Genomic DNA, 7,194 nt, shown 5'->3' with positions numbered 1-7,194 from the left:
ACCACTGCCATATTAAAAATAATAATAATAATAATTAGTGGTGCTATAGGAAAAAAAATTAAAGCGTGAACAATCCATAGGTTAACTTATAATAATCAATGATATATTTAATATAATGTACCTTATTTTTTTTAATTTAATTTTTTTTAGGTGTTGACTATTGTGTTTCTAATCCATGTGGAAATAAAGGGACTTGTATACCTGCTAATCTTGCGTTTACTTGTGAATGTGAACAAGGCTACAGTGGGAGATATTGTGAAAATAGCATTTACGGTGAGTATCGTAAATGACACGAACTTAGGGTACTGCTTTTCATCATATCGATAAGCATCATCGTAAAAAAGTTTTTATTTGCTAGGGACATTTCATCACATGTACAGCATTTATTTTTTATGTATTTTTTTAATATATTTTATAGCACATTTAAGGTTTTTCAATGTTGTTTATGTAAAACTCAGCAACATAATAAGGAGAAGGAAGTGCCATGGGGATGGATAGGTCATACTTTAAGGAAAGGTCCTACAAATGTCACCAAGCAGGCCCTAGACTACAACCCGCAGTGGAAAAGAAAACAGGGCAGACCCAAGAACAACAGGCGTCGCTCTACTCTACAAAACCTGAAAAATATCCGTTCCATGATGGGAGGAGATGGGGGAACCAAAGCTGCGGCACAGAGACGGATGGGAAGGAGACTCATGGTGGACGCCCTATGCTTCCCAGGGGGCCAAGAGGATTAAGTCAGTCTTATGTAAAACTAAAATCACTAATTACGTAACATCAATTTTATTAGAGTGTTCTTGCTGTTTCGATTTAATAATGGCACGGGAAGGATTGTAATCCCATATACGGCTTAACAAAAAATTATTTATTTCCTTATTCATTACCGTATATACAGCGTATTATCCAATTGACATCATCATCTATTATTTTCATTTATCGTTGTAATTGGTGTTGTTACTTCCCTACTTGAATATACTTCATTAAACATTCTATACTAAAATAATGAAAATAAATAAATAAATAAAATGAAATAGAATAATTATGTTATACTTAGACCTATAGCCTATAGCTATTCACACTATAAAACCTGGCATTGAATTAATCCCATATAATACGTACCCTAGACAAAATTCCATGATGCTGAGCTGTAAGATCTGCGCATTTCTACATCTCTCTTTATTGTCTTTTATTTTATTTCTTCAAACACATATTTACAATAAATATAATTATTTTCAAACAAAAAATAAAAGCTTTCGCTTATCGAGTTTTGGCATAACATAAATTGAAATACTGAATTGATAGAGGGTAAAGCACTGAAAACAAATTTTGTGTTTACGATTACCATACACCCACTTTTACTCTGGATGAAGAGAGACAACCGTATGTAAAGCGCCTGGGACACAGGCGAAATGTACAGGGAAATTGAGAAGAACTGCACCCACTGCGCTAAACCGCATTATTATGATTGAAGTTGTATGACATTTACTGTTATATCTTCATCCCTTCCAGGCACAAGTTTGACAATTGGAATGTTGTTTGTGGGCATAATTGTTGGGGCCTTCGGAGTAATTGGTGGATTGATCGGCTACACGAGGATTAAACGGGTTTGTCAGATATCAAAACAAATTCTTGTTCGTGATATTTTTAATAGTGTGCTTTCAACACATTAATACATAACACCTCCTCCCATTTCTGTTCAGTCAAATGATCCAAATTAAAATAAGCAAATCTTGTACAAATGTGTCATGCAAATCCAGCCTAATGTCTGCAAAGTGACTTATGAAAATGAACAGATTTTTTTTTAAACCCATCACGGGTTGAAAATTTATAGGAAAAGGACAAATGGTCTTTCACAAGTAGGCCTACAAAGTAAACTTTTTTTCTTGTTTGTCGTAGTGTTAAAGGTACTTTAAAGTTTCATTTTTTTATGGCGGGCTTTCCGCTGTTTAATGAGCAGTTTAATAAACAAACAAATAACAATGTGTGTTGACAACATAATACTAAAGACAGAACCAAACAAAAAATAGAATGACAGAAAGAAATTACTGTAAATTCGTAACAATGATTATTTTTTATTTCAATTCAGAAGGCACAAATAGGCAAGAGGAGTGCGAACCAGAGACAGAACTTAGATGTAAGCTCTTAATATTCTAATTCACCTCATCTTTGTCACATATCCTCTTTATGTCACGTGCACAAAGCCTGCTTCTGTAAATTTAGTAGGCTTATTGTTTTGTCAAATGATTCTGGTAGATAGTTTGTATTCAAATTTCTGTTAGGGTCCGGACTAGTTGTAGTTTTTTTTTTTTTCACTGGTCCTCCTTCCTACAATCAGTAGCATGCTATCGCGCTGGTCTGTAGTGGACAAACAAGCTCTACTCTACCACTAAAACAGGCCAAATGGCAGCTGTATTCTACGGATTAATGAAAATTATTGTAAACTTGTAAAATATATTGTTTTATACAGAGTGATAATAAAGTATTGCAAATAGGTATTTATTCTAATTCTTTGCGACTTTTGAAACAATGATAATAAATTATTGCACATAATATTTATCTATTCTAAAGGAATTTGAAACTCCCTCATTGTATTCATTTTTTCCTTTTAATTCACACTACAGTATTACCAAATATCAATTTACCAACAAGTAGCAATGACCTAAATTGCATTGATATATTACGTTTCATATCTCAATACAGACTTACATGGACTACGTAGTAGATGATCAAACTGCTGGCAATGAAAACCAAACTTACCAAGATCTACAACACAGAGAAGAAACAGATTATGTTAATGCGATGCCGAGAAAGAAATAAAAGTAGAGAGAACAGTAGCTAGTTGGAGTGAATGTTTGTTACTTGCTCATTATAATCCCAGCAAAATTTATCACTGATGATTGTACAACCACGAATCCAAGAATTGTTTTAAGCTCTGTCCATGGACCTATTGATAAGATAGCTTATTAATAGGTCCATGCTCTGTCCAAATTAGGCATTTTTTTTTTATTTTTTTTTTTTATTTTTGATTTTTTTTTAAAACAAAATATGTACTATGTCTACGTAAAAGTCATGATGTGCCTATTTGGTGATGATAATGATGTCATCAGACTTATTTAGACATGTCACATGTGTTTTTAAAAAATAACATTTGATAGTCTGGACAGGGCTTAAGTCCACGTGTCGCTCCAAATATCATACATAACTCGCGTAGATTCATATTATATTATTATATTTAAAACACTATGCTTAGAAAAGGTAGCATATGATGAAGTTGACAAAGCACATAGTTAGACAACACTTTAATATACTTTTTTAACAACCTTTATCACCGTTTATAATTTTGGACTAGACAAAAGTTTGAATGTAATGAATCCCATATATCAAACTTCGACGTTTATATAATCATGTACTATTTTGAGTAAGGACAAAATGTTTGTGCCGATTTACCGTCCAGACGCGTGCACAGCTCTGGAAGAAATGTACTCTGGGAGAAATATATCGTAGCAAATGTCTTAGCATTATTGGCATATTTTGAGGTTATATGCATGTCTATTAAAGTATCATTAATAATAAATATTGGACGAGGTCTGGTCACGCTACAAAAGCAGCATGTGTGAGAAGTCATTATACAAATTCCGTTCATACTGTACAGTAAAAGCAGCAGAGTATTAAGTATGTAGTAGGTAAGTGGCACTTTAGTGAGTGCGACTGACACAATCTCGTTTATTTTTACGAAATACAATGGAATAAAATATATTGACCATGTTAATCACTAAAATAAGTCAATATGTGAAATATTGCTGAATATATAAATAAAATGAAGTCTATATATAGACTACATCATTCACAACATTTTAGCATGTATTGAATAATCTATTTACCATATGTTTACCAGTAGGCATAGTATCTTACCTGCTTTGACTTTATAACCACAATTATTATTGGCTATATTTAATATATAATAATTTGCAAACGTCTTTCTAAAATTAAAGTTAAAGACGAAACCGTATTTAATATTTGCTTTAGAATGTGCAGTATTTGGCCAACTGAGCTTTAAAAAATGATTATTTTATGGGCGGATCCATAGGGATGAAGGCCGTCGACGTCCGGTTTTCCCACCACCCTTAACATGTTAAAGCAGGGGATGATTTAGGGGGTGGGCCAGCGCCCTCCCCCTTTTGGAAAGTAAACTAAAGAAAAAAATTGGATCGCCCAAATATTTATTTTGTATACAAAATTATTTTGGCATTTTTAAAGTTTCATAAAGTATTTGTTACCCTTATCAGTGTATTGATGTATTTATTCAGATTAGAGAAGCTTACTCCATATTCCACGCTTGCAATCCTGTTTTCTTGGCACACCACTGTAGGCCTAAATTATAGAGCTTGTAACTAGGTACTCAAGGAATATATTCAACATGCTGGAATATATTTTGTTTGCTTATTTTTGCTTCAAACTATTTAGTATTTTGTCATTCAATTTTAAAGTATTGGTAATAACACTCATTCAATGAGGTGTGTCACACTTGCACTGGAAATCCTTACCTCTCATCTCTTTTTTAACCATTCGTCTTTCTGCAATTATCATTTTTCTATCTAATTTATCTATATTTTTCCATACATCATCTTATTATCATTATCTTATTTGGTATCTTTCTGCCTTTTTCTTCATGTTTCTATTTTCTTACCCTCTACTGACTCACCCATTCATCCCCCCCACCCCCCGGATTGCAAATTTCTTATTTTATCATGAATAAAAAGTGTAGCCGCGTTGGTCTTCTATAGAACAACGTAGGAAATGACAACAGTACTTTTAACACTAATTTGTATAGAATTATCCTTCACACATTAATCTGTGGACTTAATCAGGACACATCCAATTTGCACAGTCTCCTGATGAAGTCCACTTGTGGACAAAAGCTGGAGAATACATTTTAAAATCAAGTTAATCTTAAAAGTGCTGTTGTCATTTCTTATATAATTCTGTTCCTCTTGTCTGTCATTTTTCGGAGTCACCATACTCATATATTATTTACATTATGTTTTGCTGTTACATTTCCGAAAATTTTATTATGCAATATTTAGTAATAATAATGAATAGTGTACAATAATCCTTTGTTTTTTATAGTATTTCGTAGTTTCACTATGATAAGAGAGCAAACAGTGTTTTTCCATTTCTTTTTTAACGCATTTCTATTGTTAATATTGATTATTATTTCTGTTTTAATGCAATATGGTACACAGTAAGCCACAACACACACATGCACATGTCGAATGTTTATATGGTATAGGCCTATTACTGTATTAATTAGGCCATTGGATTGGTTATAACATAGAGAAAATAGTTCTGTTCTATTTTCTCTATGGTTATAAGCGTAAATTTATATGATCGTTCAAATTTGTTTGAAAAAATGAAATCTTATTTCTTTAATATGTTAGCATTCTTCTCAGTTATATTCGGCAAATTATTTCCCGAAATATTACATATTCGTATAAGTGAATAATTGCTTACGCTACTACTATTTTGTGGCAAACAAATAAACTAATTATTTAGTAAATTTGTCTAGATTTGTGATTATGTCTCCACCATTCGCTATATACCTTCTTTTAAATTAAAGCAGTATTTTACTGAATTATTATTACACGACACTAAAAATGGGTGAGAAATATAGTCTTCATCTGTTGTATAATATGTTAATTCAATCGAAAACAAAACAAAACAAACAATCCCAGCAATGACCCATGAATGGAATGTAATTTTAAATTGGTGTACACATTTGTTTGTATTTGATATTTGGTTTTAATGGCTGGAGAATCTCTCGATATTTGGCTCACTTCTTGATCCGTACTTCTAAAATAATAATAATAATTGTTTTCTGTTTTGTGATTGAAAGATGATGTAAATGAAATGAATTAATCAAGCGCCCTGAGCATCTTATATTACGCCGTGTAAGTGAACACACCCTTAGATGAATACGGCATAAAATCTACGCTATTTTATTATTTTCTTCCAACACTCTATACATTTTTTTTCATTCTCCATGGCATTAATTGCTTCATTCTTTTCTCTCGTAACATATTTATAATAAATATAGGTCTATGCACTGATACCGAAATTACGTATATCAATTGAAATTAAGAAAAAAAGAAACAAGTTGGTCAAACAATAGTATGTGGACCGAAATTAAACTGAAAAGAGGCCACAGTCATGTTTGAGGTACAGTAGGACGTCAGTTGACCCAAGATGACGTTATGATTTTCCCCGTACGCAAATATTTGTAGTTCATCCCTGACACCAGGAAAGGACTAAAAACATTTCAACAGACAATAAAGCATGTTGTGAGGATACGCTTGCAGACATTGAGCGTTATATTGACTTTTCTAGATTTCATTCTATTTGTCAAAGAAAGAAGTACAATGATAACCAAACTGATTTCTATTCGATAATGATTTAGATTTAGAGAAACAAACGAAAAAGAAAAAAATGTTTAAAACTCTCATGGTGAGGCTGCAAAACCTTGCCCGGTGTTATACCAAATTCTCCATCCAGAGGCGGCAGCCTAGAAACCAGAATAATTGTTGTACTAAATAAAGAGAATATATTCATAGTAATAATCCAATATAATCTCAACCATAGTGATTAGAATAAGATATAAATATATTTGTATTTGAAGGTATGTTGTAGTCTTTTTAGAAATATTCATAGTACAATAGGCAACACATCAAACAGAGTTAGGAATTCAAGTTTCTTGTTGTGGTCTACAATCTTTAAAAAGTATGCCAATAAGTTTTGTGTTCAGATCATGATTGTATTGAATACAACAATTTTGTAGATGTCTAGAAGCCAATATTGAATATGGTGACATTAGCCTTAAATTCATTAATGATTATCGAATAACTTTTCTATTATTTGTTGATATAAAATAATAATTATATTTATTTGACATTACATTTTACAACGGTGGCAGCACACAAGAAAGTGGCACAGTCAAATTATTGAACAAAGAGGAAAACAACAACTTAAAGCTAAACGAATGAAAGAACTAAAGAAAATACAATTTAGAGTTTAAATAAATCATAAACATCCCTCACCCTCCCCACACAAACAATGTTCATAATACACATTACGTGCATAAGTAAACGTACATCACCACCCAATATGTATATATATATATATATATATATACATATATAT

At 32.0% G+C, this 7,194-nt stretch overlaps 1 long non-coding RNA gene across 1 annotated transcript; it reads left to right on the top strand.

Moving 5' to 3' along the window:
- The first annotated feature begins 216 nt into the window (after positions 1-216).
- LOC117100552 lies at positions 217-2,807 on the top strand. The gene is made up of 4 exons (XR_004444136.1): positions 217-273; positions 1,510-1,604; positions 2,087-2,134; positions 2,701-2,807. It is a non-coding gene; the product is annotated as an uncharacterized LOC117100552 (long non-coding RNA).
- Positions 2,808-7,194: the final 4,387 nt, after the last annotated feature.

The sequence above is a fragment of the Anneissia japonica genome, unplaced genomic scaffold, assembly GCF_011630105.1.
Source record: "Anneissia japonica isolate Jap-2015-1 unplaced genomic scaffold, ASM1163010v1 scaffold685_len2926416_cov193, whole genome shotgun sequence".
Classification (NCBI taxonomy): Eukaryota; Metazoa; Echinodermata; class Crinoidea; order Comatulida; family Comatulidae; genus Anneissia; species Anneissia japonica.
The sequence above is the reverse complement of the archived record's forward strand: the minus strand, read 5'-3'. Positions and strand labels throughout refer to the sequence as shown.